Below are 16,828 nucleotides of genomic sequence, written 5' to 3'. Positions count from 1 at the left end.
CTCCCAACCATAGTCTTTTTCGAATTATTATCGATTTTCTCACATCTTTCATGTAAGCTCATAATACCGCTGACTAGGTCGCGCATTGCCTGATTAACGTGCCTTTGACCAGCCATCATTAATTCTAGCTCCTTTATTTTACCACCTAGTTGGCTAAAAATATGCGCTGTCTCCGAATTATTTGGCTCCTCCGAATGTTTAGAGCTTTTATGTATATTGTATGTATATTTTCTCATTTGTTAGTTTGTGTGTGCATATCATAGCTGGCTTTTGAAAATTTTTACATTGCGGCAGGTGTTTATTTATATACGTGTAGTTGAGTGTATTTTTGGAAATTTGAATTTGTGTTTGTGAAAAGAAAATTTGTTTGAGCAAGTGTTTTTTGTGTGACGTAATTTGTTTTTCGTTTGTTGTTTTTTGAGCACAGGTGTTTTTTTGAGCACAGGTGATTTCGTGCACAGGTGTTTTTGAGCATAGGTGTTTTCGAGCACAGGTGTTTTTGAGCACAGTTGTTTTCGAGCACAGTTGTTTTCGAGCACAGGTGTTTTCGAGCACAGGTGTTTTTGAGCACAGTAGTTTTGTGTGTGTAGGCGCGTGTTAGGTAGTACCTTTTGGGGTTTACGTGGTTTACCCACATTGTTAGCGTGGGTGCTGACTCTCATAGAGTCTCAGTGTTTTCTGTGTTTGTTGTTTTTCTGCTTTTTGGTTTTTCTGCCAGTGAGTGTTGTGTCGAGTGTCTGGTACTGAGTTGCCACTTGTTTCCGGGGGGATTGGGCAGGTTTTGCTCAAAGGGTGCCGGTGTCTGTCCGAGTGTTGAAGGTGCTGATTTTTGTTTAGACTGCGTTCGTAGCTGTTAACCTTTGACCTACAGTGCGATTTGGTTCAGCTCCACATCGGTTGGCTTGGAGCCGTTACGGGGACTTTGTTCTGTCCGGCGGTTTATTGGGTGACCAGTTCCAGACCGTTGGCTGGAGTTGTGGGTTGTGCCCTTGCGATTTCGCAGTAATCGACTGCTTAGGTGGTAGCAGCTACTGGACGATTCTATTCTTATAGTTAGTTCCTTCAGTGCGTTCAGTCACACGTGTCTTGAGAGCAGCTGTTCCAAGTCTTGTCTGGTCGAGTGGTTTCTGTGCCAGTGTTTTGCCGGCGGATCAGCCTGCCTGGTGAAAGGCCGGAAGTAGAAATGCTTCCCTCACGGAGGATGAGGAAAGAGCTAGCGTTAGCAGTGGAGACCTCGTCGGCTGATGAAGGTACTGGACCTTCTTTTGGGTCCCCGCCGCGTAGGAAGGTTAGGATAGGATCGCCATCGTTGGTGATGTTAGGGGATGGGAGTAGTTGTGCTGATATGGGTGACACCGCTGAAGAAGTGGTTGTCCACCCTATTGTTAGCAAGCGTGGAGGTGTAGTAAGGATTAAGGGGAAGAAGCGCTTTATGGGTACTTCTGCAAAGGAGTGTCCTGTTAGCGCTGTTAAGGAGGGTGGAGAAAATGGTGGTGTGGTTGGGGGAGGCGCTATTAGCCATGTTGCTGCCATGAAGGCAGTGACGGCGGAATTAAACGCATTGGTGTTTGGGGTTGTAGACTTTGAGGTCACTACTGTGAAGGGGCTGATGGAGCTTGCCTCGAAGTACGAGGCGCTTCTGATGACGGTAGTAACCGAGAATGCCCATCTTCGCGGTCAGGTTGATGCTCTCAGGGGGGGTTGTGGGGGATCTATTCCCCAATCGAAGAGGTCGGTTGTGGGTTTGGCTCCGGCTGAGTCGGTGCGTGCGCCTCCAGCGCCAGTGTTGGAGGCGATTGCTCCGGCATTGCCGAAGCCGGTTGAGACTTGGTCGGTGGTGGTGAGAAGCAAGGCCCCTACAACCTCCTCTAAGGAGGTGATTAAGAAGGTCGTGAAGGAGGTGGGACCTTCCCTCGGAGTGCGTGTACACGAGGTGAAGCCGATTAAGGGTGGTGGGGTGGTTATTCGCACCCCCTCTGTTTTAGAGAGGGAAAAGGTGGCGAATAATGCCAAGTTCGGGGAGGTGGGGTTGGATGTGAGTGTGAACCGGAAGTTGGGTCCGCGGGTTGTGGTTCAGGGGGTTCACACCGAAATCTCCCATGATGACTTCATGGAGGAGCTCTTTCGGTTGAACCTTCAGGACATCAGCCCTGAGGCACGAAAGTCAGATGTGCGGATGGTCAGTCGGCCCTGGAAGGTGGCTGCTGATGGTAGCACCAACGTTGTCCTTGAGCCCCTCATTGTCGCAACTGTGCATTTAAGGGTAGGCCAGCTGGGCATCTTATGATGTCAGCTGTCTGCCCGATTTACTGTGGCGTTGTTGAGCGTGCCCTCTCCAGACACTGATGGGGGGGATTTTTCAGCTTAATTGTCAGGGGTCGTATGCCGTTATGTGTGAGTTGGGGGGTTGTATGATTGAGGGGGGGTGTGGCATTGCCTTACTTCAGGAGCCTTACGCCACCAATGGTGTGGTTCGGGGTCTTCCTGGAGGTTTTAGGGTCTTTACGGACCTTGGGGTTAATGCTGCAATAGTTGTGAATGATTCCGGCTACGATTGTGTAGTCTTGGATTCGTCACAACAGGGGGTGTGTGTGTCTATAGAGGGGGAGTTCGGTAGAATGATTGTCGCTAGTTTGTATTGCAAATTTAGCGAGCCCCTAGAGCCCTACCTGGGCTATATGGATAAGTTACTACTTCTGGCGAGTGGTAGCCCATTAGTCCTAGGGTTGGATGCGAATGCCTCGTCCTCGATGTGGTTTAGTAAGGTATCTAGACATTCGTCTGGATATCAAAGCCACGTTCGAGGCGAGGTAATGAATGAATGGGTGTTGGCTAAGGGCCTTCACATTCTGAATGAGCCGAGTGAGTGGTATACGTTTGATGGGCCTAGGGGTGTGAGTGATATTGACGTGACGCTTATGAATGAGGCAGCAAGTAGAGTGTTTGATTTTAAGTGGGAGGTTAGAGGAGGGTGGGGTCTGAGTGATCATAATTTGATCCAAATTTGTTGTTGCTCCTCGTTCCCCTCCTTTGGTGTGTGTGAGTCCATTGCGGCGATGGCGTACCTCTGGTATTGACTGGAACCGATATGGACAGAGTGTAAGGGAAGCGGTGTTAGAAATACCGCTTAGAGTGTTTGATGATCTGGAAGTGGATGAGCAAATTGCTCGGCTGTGTGAGTTGGTGTGGGGTGTGAATGACAGATTGTTCAGGAAGTGTGGAAGTTTTAGGGTTAGAAAAATTAAGTGGTGGACGCATGAGTTAACCTTGAAGAGGAGGACTGTCCGGCGGTTGAGACGAAAGTTTCAACGTGCTCGGCGGTTCAATTCTGACAGGCTGTCCCAGTTTAGGTATGATTTTAGTTGTGCGATGAATGAATATAAAGATATGATTGTGAAAATTAAAGAAGAAGAGTGGAGGAGTTTTGTGAATGACAATAGGGATGACCCCTGGGGTCAGGTCTATAAGATCTGCAGGGGTCGTAAGAGGGAGGATATCACCTCTCTTCGTGTTGGTGACACTGTGTTATCAACGTGGAGAGAGTGTGCTGGGGTTCTGTTAGGAGCGTTCTTTCCCAGGGCTGAGGTTCAGGCACCCCATGCACATGAGGTACCTGTTCCTCCATTAGATGATGGGGAGCTGGGATATGCCTTTGGCCTGGCCAGGTCTAAACGGTCTCCAGGTTTTGATGGTCTGAACGGAGAGATGTGCAAATGCTTGTGGAAGTTCATTCCGGAATACTTGGAGGTCATTTATGATAAGTGCATTTGTGAGGGATATTTTCCACGTGAGTGGAAAAGTGCCAGGGTTGTTCCTCTCCTGAAGTCTCCTGATAAGATCAGGAGTGATCCTCGTTCTTATCGGGGCATCAGTCTCCTTCCAGTGCTTGGAAAAGTGCTGGAAAGAGTTATGGTGGAACGGCTTCAGGAGCTAACGCGGGATTTGAGGTCGAATAGGCAGTATGGGTTCAGGAAAGGACGCAGTGTAGAAGATGCCTGGATGTATGTTCAGAATGCTGTGAGGGAGAATACCAACAAATATGTCCTTGGCATATTTGTTGACTTCAAGGGGGCGTTTGATTACCTAATCTGGGATCGTGTGATTCAACGGCTAGAGGAACTTAACTGTTCGGAAATTAGTCTCTGGCGGAGCTTCTTTTCGGACAGGAAAGCCTCTATCGTTTGTATGAATGGGAGTGTGGAGATTGGAGTGGTTCGTGGCTGCCCGCAGGGATCCATCTGTGGTCCATATATTTGGAACCTCATGATGGACTCACTGCTTGGGCAGCTCGAACCACTCTGCAGGTGTTGTGCGTATGCGGATGACCTGCTTCTTTTAGTTGAAGGCTGTTCGAGGTCTGAGATTGAAAGGGTAGGAGGGCAATTGTTGGAGATTGCTCATAATTGGGGTGTGGGTGTGGGGGTTGACATATCGATGGATAAAACGGTGACAATGCTCTTAAAGGGTAGACTGTCACCGGGGCGTCCACCGGTTGTCCGTGTGAATGGGGTCAGCATCAGGTATGTGACGCAAGTCAAATATCTGGGGTTGACCATGAGTGAAAGAATGTGTTTTACTCCACACTTAGTGAATGTGAAGCGGCGGCTGCAGGCGATTGTTGGTAGTGTCAGGCGCGTTTTACGGAGTGATTGGGGTCTCGGGCGTCGTGCTGTTCGCTCCATATATCGAGGTTTGTTTGTGGCCTGTGCCACTTATGGATCTCCTATATGGTGGAAGGTGGCTACGATGGTTTCGGGTCATCGAAAACTTCTTTCTATACAGCGTTGCATGATGCTTGCCTGTTTGCCTGTATGTCGCACCGTTTCTACGGATGCGTTGCAGGTTTTATTGGGTGTGCCCCCTCTTGACCTGATTGTTTTACAGCGTGCTGTTTCTTTCAGGTTGAGGAGGGGTTTGAGTGTGTTATTGCTGCGGAATGAATGGATTTCTGACGATGATGTGGAGAGGTTGGGATATCTAGGAAGCAAGAGGCTTCTAGATGACAGGGTTAGGAGTAGGTGGCAAGACCGTTGGGATAATAGTCCTAACGGTCGTGTGACTTATGAGTACATTCGGGATGTTGGGTTTGTTGGGGAAAACCCAGATTTCAGATTCTGTCTGAGTCTGGGTTTCCTACTTACGGGGCATGGGCCTTTGAATGCTTTTTTGCATCAGAGGCGCCTCTCTGATGGAATGGAATGTATGTGTGGGGCGTGTATTGAGGATTGGGTGCATGTTATAGCAGAATGCCCGATGTACTCAGACATTAGGGACCTTGGGGGTATGGGGATTAGTTGGACTGATGGACGGTTAGATGTTAGTGGTGTGATCTCCACTAGTCGGAATGCCGAACAGTTAGGGTCGTTTGAAAGATTTGCGCGCGTGTTGTTCAGGCGGCGAAGACAATTGGCTGAAGACCGGGGTTAGCTTCTGGTGTGAAAGGTGTATGAATTGGATGAGAGAATGGGATTCAATCCCTGGTCACCAGTCCAGAGCTGTATGGAAGCTCAACTGGTAGTAGTTTCGGCTACGAGGTCTGACCGGAGACTTAATTCTGGTACCACGGGGAGCAGGAGCCCTTGGAGTTCGCTCCAACCTGCTCATGCGGACTGGCCCCTCGGGGAGTATCGTGGTGGTTGTGGTTCAATACCCAAATGCGGGGAGAGTGACTTTGGTCACTCAATGTGGAGTTGCATTGCAACCGGGTGCCGGACCCAAAGTACGGCAGAGGTTTTAGATAGGCCTCGAACCCCACCAAGGTGGTTAGTGTGTCCATTCCACACGCCAATTGGTACCGAATAATGCATTGCATTTTCGGGGCGCTGATCATCGCATTGATTTGATCCGCTGTGCTTTTGAGCACCGTGGAGTAAGACCGTCGTCGGCAGGTACCCACGTTAATCCCACCGGACGTTGTCCCTATCTGCGTACCCTGCGGGTTTGGGTAAAGAATATGCCCGAGGTAAGGCATGCCTGTCGTAAGAGGCGACTAAAATCCAAACATGCACAAATAGATAACGGGCTGATGCTAATGGCTGATACTCAGGCTGTTATCTATGCGTGCTAGATAATATATTTCATGGCTTGAACGGAATTATGTTATCTTTTTGATTTAGCTTTTTCCAAAAAGGAATTGGTCACTCCTTTCAAAAAGGGCAATTGTGTTCAAGCCACAATTGCCTACCAGTGCAGAGCAGTATGGAAAGGCTCAACTGGAAGTAGCTTCGGCTACAAAGTCTTACCAGAGACTTAAACTCGGTGCCACGGGGAGCAGGAGCCCAGGAGGCTTCGGTTTCCGCCTGCTCGTTGGGTTACGGCCCTTCGGGGAGTATCGTGGTGGCTGTGGTTTCTAAACCTAAATGCAGGCAGAGGGCCTTTGGCATCTCGGTGTGGAGTTGCAACCAACCGGGTGCCGGACCCAAAGTACGGCAGAGGTTTTAGATGGGCCTCGGCCCTACCAAGGTGGCATAAGTGTGTCCATACCACACGCCAATTGGTACTGGAAGTGTGCATTGTATTAATCCATTTGTGTTTTTGAATACACGTATGGTAAGGCCTTCACAGGCAGGTACATACGTTAAAACAAATCCACAACTGTCCCTATCTGCGAAGAGCCGAAACCACATGGTGATATATTTGCATATAAGTACTAATTAATTTTCATATAAATACTAATTGTATGAATTCATACAAGTAAATAATTTTCATATAAATACTTATTGTATGAATTCATACAAGTAAATAATTTTCATAGAAATACTAAATAATTTTCATATAGATACTTCTTCAGCCTACTTCAGCTTTGTTGAGCCTGCAAAATCTGCTCTCGCAAATAAACAATCCAACGGTGAGAAAGATGACCCAACGAAGCGCTCAGCCGAGCAGCAGAAGGGATCAGCAGAAGCTGAAAACAACAGCAAGTACGCAACAACAAATCAGCAGGCAACATCAACCAAGCAGGTATCAGCAAACGAGCGGACACCAAAGGAAAAAACAATACAAGGTGAGCATGTACCAAAAAGAAAAGTACAATCTGTACAAACTGGCATTAACCGCTACATCAACATAAAAAGGAAATCAAGTCCTATCAAGACAGCGGTTAATGCCAAAAAGTTTCAACCCGCCACGGTTAATACAAATAAGCCTGGAAATTTAAATGGCAACAGATTTGCCATACTAAGCAATGGTTTGGTCGACGATGCGAAGGGTGCCACCACAGTCGTGAATGCCAAGCCGCCGCCGATATATTTGCGTGAGCGTAGCTCAAATGCACTCGTTGATAAACTAAGTGAAGTTGTAGGTACCAACAATTTTCATATAGTGCCTTTGAAAAAAGGCAATATAGATGAAACTAAAATACAGTCCTACACTGAGAAAAGTTTCATGGATATAGTGAAATTTTTGACAAATAAGAACAAGAATTATTATTCTTATCAACTGAAGAGCTCTAAAGGCCTAGTTGTTGTTGTAAAAGGCATTGAGTCTTCGGTAGAATCTAATGATATCAAAGAAGCCCTTGAAGAATGCGGCTTTGGAATTAAAAATGTGGTAAATATCTTCAATAGAAATAACGTACCACAACCAATGTTTAAAGTCGAATTGCTGCCAAACTCTAATCCAATTAAAAAGAATGAAACTCATCCAATATACAACTTAAAATATTTGTTACATCGTAGAATTACCTAAATTAAAGAAACGGTCCGGTACAATGCACCAACTATCAAGAGTATGGGCATACCAAGTCTTATTGCACTCTACGCAGTGTTTGTGTGGTATGTGGTGATTTACACCCAACATCAAAATGTACTCTTAAAAAAGAGGATACAAATAAAAAATGCAGTAATTGTGGAGGAAATCACACTGTTAACTACAGAGGCTGCCCTGTATATAAAGACTTGAAATCAAAATTATCGCTGGGAATTCAAGCTCGTCGTAACCAAATGATGAATATCCCTCGTAATGAAAATGTAGAAATTGCAGACCAGAGTTCGAAACCTGGTAATTCTAAGAATATCCTTGTCCAGGGAAGCTATGCAAATGTGGTAAAAGGCAACGCTGTGCAAATGCAACAACAGCAAAGTCCACCAAATGGAGGTATTGAAAATATGATTCTAAATCTTACTCAATGTATGACACAATTTATGTCTACCATGCAAAACATGATCCAAGATTTGATCAAATCTCAAAACCAAATGTTACAAACCTTATTATCTAAAAAATGAGTATGCTAAATATTTGCATATGGAATGCCAACGGTGTAAACCAACACAAACTGGAGTTAATACGATTTCTGACTGAAAAAAGCATAGATGTTATGCTACTGTCAGAAACTCATTTAACAAATAAAAACAATTTCTTTATACCGGGATATAGACTTTCTGTTACAAATCATCCAGATGGAAAGGCGCACGGTGGAACAGCAGTATTGGTTAGAAATCGGATAAACCACCATGCTTTAGAACCGCATGCTACAGCGCAGTTACAAGCTACAACAATATCATTGAAAAATCGAGGTTCTGACCTCAATCTGACGGCTATATACTGTCCACCTCGTTTTAAAATTACAGCCTGCGAATTTAAAGATTTTTTTGGAACGCTAGGCCCAATATTTCTAGCAGGTGGTGATTACAATGCAAAACACATGTACTGGGGCTCACGTCTTATTAATCCGAAAGGACGACAGCTGTACTACACTATTATAAATAAGCACAATAACCTTGATATAATATCTCCTGGTAAGCCGACATACTGGCCCAGTGATAGAAACAAAATACCAGACTTAATAGATTTTGCTGTAGTCAAAAATATAGATAGATCACTAATAAAAGTAGATACATGTATTGACTTATGTTCTGATCATTCTCCTGTACTTATAAAGTTATGCGAACAGCCCATGATATTTGAGCCAAAAGTATCTCTAACATCTTTTAAAACTAACTGGTTGAAATATAGAAAATATATCAGTAGCCACATTAATATCGATTTAAAAATAAGTACAGGAAGAGATATTGATGAAAGCATAATGGAATTCAATGATGTAATAACTAATGCAGCTGTATTGGCAACACCTAAAAGAAACGTTAAGGTTTTTAGAAACATCTCTAATATTGAAATAGAAAAGCTTGTAAATGAGAAAAGGCAAGCCAGACGTGAATGGCAGTTAAGTCGTTCCCCTTCAACTCTGCGGCAACTGAAATCGGCTGTACGTAAGTTAAAAAAAGCACTTAAACGCGATGAAGAATACAATACTGAAAATTATATAAAGCCCCTGTGTCCAAATTCAAGCAAGAAAAACTCTCTTTGGAAAGCCCAAAAGTCTTTTATGCCACCAGTAGATTCCAACATGCCTATAAGACATTTGAATGGTAATTGGGCACGTAGTAATGAGGAAAAGGCAAATTGCTTTGCAAATCACCTAGAAAAGGTATTTCAACCCAATGGTCCAAAAAACAATTTTAAGTTGCCAACTTTGTCCAATATCGCAAACGAGTCAAACGTGTCTATTAGGACGTCTACTTATGAAATTACCAAGATCCTAAAAGAGCTAAATCCGAAAAAGTCTTCAGGACACGATAATATTACTCCAAAAATGTTAATTGAGTTGCCAAATATTGCTATATCAGTGCTCTCTTTGCTCTTTAATGCAATTCTTGGTTTCGGGTACTATCCCATTTCGTGGAAAAAGTCGCAGATCATCATGATAGATAAACCTGGAAAAGACTTAACACAACCGTCTTCCTACAGACCAATAAACTCTTACCCTGTCTTTCCAAAATATTCGAAAAAGTTTTACTATCAAAAATGTCTCCTTTCCTTCACGAAAATAATATAATACCAACCCACCAATTCGGGTTTCGTGCTAAACATGGCACAGTAGAAAAAGTGAATAGAATTACAAACGAAATCAGGAAAGCATTCGAGCACAGAGAGTACTGTTCAGCTATTTTTCTCGTTGTAGCTCAGGCGTTCGATAAGGTCTGGCATGAAGGCCTTTTATGGAAAATCAAAAACGTTTTACCTTACAAATTGCATAAAACATTGGAGTCATATTTAAGAAATAGGAAATTTACGGTTAAAGTAGCAGATTTTATATCAGAAGAACGAGCAATAAGGGCCGGTGTACCTCAGGGCAGTGTATTAGGCCCTACTCTGTACATAATATATACAGCAGACATTCCAATAGCTAATAACGTAATGACATCAACTTTTGCGGATGACACAGCCCTAATAAGCCGTAACAAATGCCCCATAAGAGCATCAAGAGTGTTAGAGGAGCACTTAACTTGTGTCGAAGAATGGCTAGCCAACTGGCGTATAAATATTAATTAGCAAAAATGCAAGCATGTTACATTCTCGCTAAGATCGGAAACATGCCGGACAGTTAAAATAAACAATGTGCTAGTACCCCAAGCGAATGAAGTAGCTTATCTTGGGATTCACCTGGATCGAAGGCTCATGTGGCGGAAACATATAGCGAGTAAAATAACATGCATGAAGTTAAGAGCAGCTAATTTAAATTGGCTTTTAAACAAAAATTCTAAACTTAGCATAGACAACAAAGTCCTGTTATACAATGCAATCATAAAACCAATTTGGATGTATGGTATTAAACTGTGGGGTACGACCTGTGCAACCAACATTGATATAATTCAGAGATTCCAATCTAAAATGCTTAGAACAATCACGGGTTCACCATGGTACATGCGTAACGAAAATATCCATAAAGATCTTGATATTCCTATGGTAAAGAAGGAGATAGAGGACAGTAGAAAGAAATATATTTCTAAACTTCGTGAACATCCAAACACTTTGGCTAATGCTTTGGTACATTCCTGCAATCAAACACGTTTAAAAAGGAGAGATCTACCAGCCTATTAGAGAGCACCGTTCTACCAAAACATCACAACCACATTCCTGAGCTTTTTTAGTTGTAAATAGATTTAAGATTTTATTACTTATTGTTAGGCTTTAAACAAAGCAGATTCAATAAATAAAGAAATATGTATATACAAAAAAAAAAAAAAATATATAGATACTAAATAATTTTCATATAGGTACTAAGTTTATGAATTCATACAAGTAAAAAATTTTCATATATGTACTAAATAATTTTCATATAGATACTAAGTTTATGAATTCATACAAGTCAAAAATTTTCATATAAATACTAAATAATTTTCATATAGATACTAAGTTTATGAATTCATACAAGTAAAAAAATTTCATATAAATACTAAATAATTTTCATATAGATACTAAGTTTATGAATTCATACAAGTTAAAAATTTTCATATAAATACTAAATAATTTTCATATAGATACTAAGTTTATGAATTCATACAAGTAAAAAATTTTCATATAAATACTAAATAATTTTCATATAGATACTAAGTTTATGAATTCATACAAGTAAAAAATTTTCATATAAATACTAAATAATTTTCATATAGATACTAAGTTTATGAATTCATACAAGTTAAAAATTTTCATACAAATACTAAATAATTTTCATATAGATACTAAGTTTATGAATTCATACAAGTAAACAATTGGAGGATGGGAAATTATTAATTTCAAATCAAAAGAAAAACGTATATACTCTTAAAAAAAGATATATACACTATCTTCTTCTTCTTGACTGGCGTAGACACCGCTTACGCGGTTATAGCCGAATCCAAAACAGCGCGCCACGCATATCTCCTTCTGGCAGTTTGGCGCCAATTGGTTATTCCAAGCGAAGCCAGGTCCCTCTCCACCTGGTCCTTCCATCGGAGTGGAGGTCTCCCTCTTCCTCTGCTTCCACCAGCGGGTACTGCATCGAATACTTTCAGAGCTGGAGCACCTTCATCCATTCGAACAACATGTCCTAGCCAGCGTAGCCGCTGTTTTTTTTATTCGCTGGACTATGTCTATGTCGTCGAATAACACATACAGCTCATCGTTCCATCGTCTGCGGTATTCGCCGTTGCCAATTCTTAAGGGACCATTAATCTTCCGCAAAACCTTTCTCTCGAAAACTCCTAGTGCCGTCTCATCGGTTGTTGACATCGTCCACGCTTCTGCACCGTAAAGTAGGACGGGAATGATGAGAGACTTGTAGAGTTTGGTTTTTGTTCGTCGAGAGAGGACTTTACTTTTCAATTGCCTACTTAGTCCATAGTAGCACCTGTTGGCAAGAGTGATTCTGCGTTGGATTTCCTGGCTGACATTGTTATTGCTGTTAATGCTGGTTCCCAGGTAGACGAAATTATCTACAACTTCAAAGTTATGACTGTCAACAGTGACGTGGGAGCCAAGACGCGAATGCGCTGACTGTTTGTTTGACGACAGGAGATATTTCGTCTTGTCCTCGTTCACCACCAGACCCATACATTTCGCTTCCTTATCCAGTCTGGAGAAAGCAGAACTAACGGCGCGGGTGTTGTTTCCAATGATATCGATATCATCGGCGTACGCCAGTAGCTGTACACTCTTATAGAAGATTGTACCTTCTCTGTTTAGCTCTGCAGCTCGTATTATTTTCTCCAGCATCAGGTTAAAGAAATCACACGAGAGTGAGTCACCTTGTCTGAATCCTCGTCTGGTATCGAACGGCTCGGAGAGGTACTTCCCGATCCTGACGGAGCTTTTGGTGTTGCTCAACGTCAGCTTACACAGCCGTATTAGTTTTGCGGGGATACCAAATTCAGACATCGCGGCATAAAGGCAGCTCCTTTTCGTGCTGTCGAAAGCAGCTTTAAAGTCGACAAAGAGATGGTGTGTGTCGATCCTATTTTCACGGGTCTTCTCCAAAATTTGGCGCATGGTGAATATCTGGTCCGTTGTTGATTTTCCAGATCTAAAGCCACACTGATAAGGTCCAATCAGTTTGTTGACGGTGGGCTTTAGTCTTTCACACAATACGCTCGACAGAACCTTATACGCGATGTTGAGGAGGCTTATCCCACGGTAATTGGCGAAAATTGTGGGGTCTCCCTTTTTGTGTATTGGGCAGAGTACACTGAGATTCCAATCGTCAGGCATGCTTTCTTCCGACCATATTCTGCAAAGAAGCTGATGCAAGCACCTTATCAGCTCTTCGCCGCCGTATTTGAATAGCTCGGCCGGTAATCCATCGGCACCCGCCGCCTTATTGTTCTTCAAGCGGGTAATTGCTATTCGAATTTCTTCACGGTCGGGCAATGGAACATCTGCTCCATCGTCGTCGATTGGGGAATCGGGTTCGCCATCTCCTGGTGTTGTACTTTCACTGCCATTCAGCAGGCTGGAGAAGTGTTCCCTCCACAAACTCAGTATACTCTGGTCATCAATAACTAGATCACCTCTGGGGGTCCTACAGGAGTGCGCTCCGGTCTTGAAACCTTCAGTTAGTCGCCGGATCTTTTCGTAAAATTTTCGAGCATTACCCCTGTCGGCCAGCTTGTCAAGCTTTTCATACTCACGCATTTCGGCCTCTTTCTTTTTTTGTCTGCAAATGCGTCTCGCTTCCCTCTTCAGCTCTCGGTATCTCTCCCATCCCGCTCGTGTTGCGGTCGATCGCAACATTGCGAGATAGGCAGGCTGTTTTCTCTCCACTGCGAGACGACAATCCTCATCATACCAGCTGTTTTTTTGACTTTTCCGAAAACCAATGGTTTCGGTAGCAGCTGTACGTAAGGAGTTTGATATGCCGTCCCACAGCTCCCTTATACCGAGATGCTGATGAGTGCTCTCAGAGAGCAGGAGTGCAAGTCGAGTAGAAAATCGTTCGGCTGTCGGTTGTGATTGCAGCTTCTCGATGTCGAACCTTCCTTGTGTTTGTTGAAGTGTACGCTTTTCTACACAGAGGCGGGTGCGTATCTTAGCTGCTACAAGATAGTGGTCCGAGTCGATGTTGGGACCACGAAGCGTGCGCACATCAAAAAACACGTCCATCTATCACAACATGATCGATCTGGTTGCGAGTGATTCGATCCGGGGACAGCCAAGTAGCTTGATGGATTTTCTTATGATGGAATCTAGTAGTACAGACGACCATATTTCGGGCCCCGGCGAAGTCGATCAGCCTCAGACCGTTTGGTGATGTTTCGTCATGGAGGCTGAATTTTCCGACTGTTGTGCCAAAGACACCTTTTTTACCCACCCTAGCGTTGAAATCGCCAAGCACGATTTTGACATCGTGGCGGGGGCAGCGCTCATAGGTACGTTCTAGGCGCTCATAGAAGGTATCTTTGATCACTTCGTCCTTCTCTTCCGTCGGGGCGTGGGCGCAAATCAGCGATATGTTGAAGAACCTCGCTTTGATGCGGATAGTGGCTAGACGTTCATCCACCGGAGTGAATGCCAGGACTCGACGACGGAGTCTCTCTCCCATCACGAATCCCACACCGAATTTGTGCTCCTTTATGTGGCCGCAGAAAGAAACTTTCCTCACTTACGTGAACTTCTACATATGACTCCATCCTCCACACTATATGCATTGAAATAAAGTAAAATGTATAAAAAATGATATTATTTGAAAGTTTAACAAATACAAGAAGAAACATCGTCCTTACATTAATAATTATATTATACTAGCAGACCCGGCCACACGTTTTTGTGGCTAAGGTATAATATACATTAAATTAGTAAATCTTTCAATGCAGAGAAGAATGAAGAAGCATGATGACCAATCACACTACTTTTAATTGCAAGTAATTTAAAATAGTCTGTGGGATAATTTAATACGTCATCCTGGTTTGTAGCTGTGTCAACTCTCCTTTAACGACATTCTAAATTGTCGCACTAAGATCAAATAGATTCTTGTTTTCTTTACCACCAATATAGGTCATTCTATCAGCCATTTATGTTTATTATATTATGGTTTCATGTCAGGTAAAATACGATGAATAAGCTCCTCTTTCGAGGCCATGAAGTGACAGAAACCCGTTAAAAATGTTATTAATCCATCGAGGTGTCAACTGCGACGCTACCATTTTCAACTATTTCTACAATCGCAGTTTGATATTGTTGGAAAAACACTCGTATGTTATTTGTTAATTGGCGATTGTTTATGTGTCGCCACAAATTAGATGATTTTAGGAATGTGATTAGTTCGTCAGTAATAGTTGATGCAGAAATAGTCTGGCGAAAATCACCTGCCAACAGAATCATGGCTTGACCAAAAATATTTTCATTGTCGCGTAAATCTTTTAAATTCCTGTGCAGTACCTCCAGCGACTTGAATATCTGGAAAATCTTCCATATAGCTCTTTTTTTTGGCGATTTTGCAGACTGGTGTTTCGTTGATTTGCAATTTAGGAGTAATTTCAAGGCCGAAGTGCCAAGTTGCCCCTATTCCCATTATAACTGGACGTTGAAAATTAGTGAAATCGGTTCAGGAATTACCTCAACTGGCATGTACTATATATGTTGATTTTCGTTATTCTATTGGACTTTATTTCAAATTGTGGGTAATCAAATTACATCAATAAATTGCGAGAGTATAAATTGTTTGGTTGCCTTTCCCTACTTGTTACAAATTGTTTTGGGCTATCGACACAGCCTTATACAATTGAACAATGATAAAAATATTTTAACAAAGCAACAATGACAACTTTCAAAATATTATTATTTTTTGTTTTGTTTTTTTTTTTTGATAATTTTGTTGTCAATTCAAATAAAATCATATTCTTGTTATCTTCCTCACAATTTTTCGATATATACTTACTTTCTAATCCTTCCCTGGCCTTCCATAAATATTTCAAAACTAAAATTAGCCAGATCGTTGTGGCCCTTCTCGACTTCTTTCGTGACTAACGACACAAATTGTTTGTATGGGTGATTAGAAAATTGTGGATTTAAGATTTTTTCAAGCAATTTTCCTAATTTTTCCCTCCGTAAGAACCATGCCGGTACCTTTAAAAACATTCTAAACAAAGAATTTGCGAAATCGGTTCAGCGGTTCTCGAGTTATGCGCTTAGCAACACATTTTGCGTTTCATTTTTATATTATAGATATGTATAGAGAACGAAAATTCTTTCTCACGATAAGATACAATATCTCAAAGTCCGAATAAGACCGCAATAAATAATACAATAATATGAAATTTAAATGAAATGAAGTAAATTTTTTAATCGATCATAGTAGAAGAAATTTCATAATTATTTATTGTCGCGATTTCGTTCTTCTTTGCATTTTGTATATGTCGTGTACTTAATTTTCAAATATTGAAAATATCATTATAAAAATTTATATAGTATAAAAAATGTTATATAAATGAATAAAAAATATTATTCTGGTTGATCCTGCCAGTAGTTATATGCTTGTCTCAAAGATTAAGCCATGCATGTCTAAGTACAAACAAATTAAAAGTGAAACCGCAAAAGGCTCATTATATCAGTTATGGTTCCATAGATCGTTAACAGTTACTTGGATAACTGTGGTAATTCTAGAGCTAATACATGCAAAATAAACACGGACCTTTTGGAACGTGTGCTTTTATTAGGCTAAAACCAAGCGATCGTAAGATATTGGTTGAACTCTAGATAACTTGCAGATCGTATGGTCTCGTACCGACGAGAGATCTTTCAAATGTCTGCCCTATCAACTTTTGATGGTAGTATCTAGGACTACCATGGTTGCAACGGGTAATGGGGTATCAGGGTTCAATTCCGGAGAGGGAGCCTGAGAAACGGCTACCACATCTAAGGAAGGCAGCAGGCGCGTAAATTACCCACTCCCAGTTCGGGGAGGTAGTGACGAAAAATAACAATACAGGACTCATATCCGAGGCCCTGTAATTGGAATGAGTACACTTTAAATCCTTTAACAAGGACCTATTGGAGGGCAAGTCTGGTGCCAGCAGCC

The sequence above is a fragment of the Zeugodacus cucurbitae genome, chromosome X (genome assembly GCF_028554725.1).
Source record: "Zeugodacus cucurbitae isolate PBARC_wt_2022May chromosome X, idZeuCucr1.2, whole genome shotgun sequence".
NCBI lineage: Eukaryota > Metazoa > Arthropoda > Insecta > Diptera > Tephritidae > Zeugodacus > Zeugodacus cucurbitae.
The sequence above is the reverse complement of the archived record's forward strand: the minus strand, read 5'-3'. Positions refer to the sequence as shown.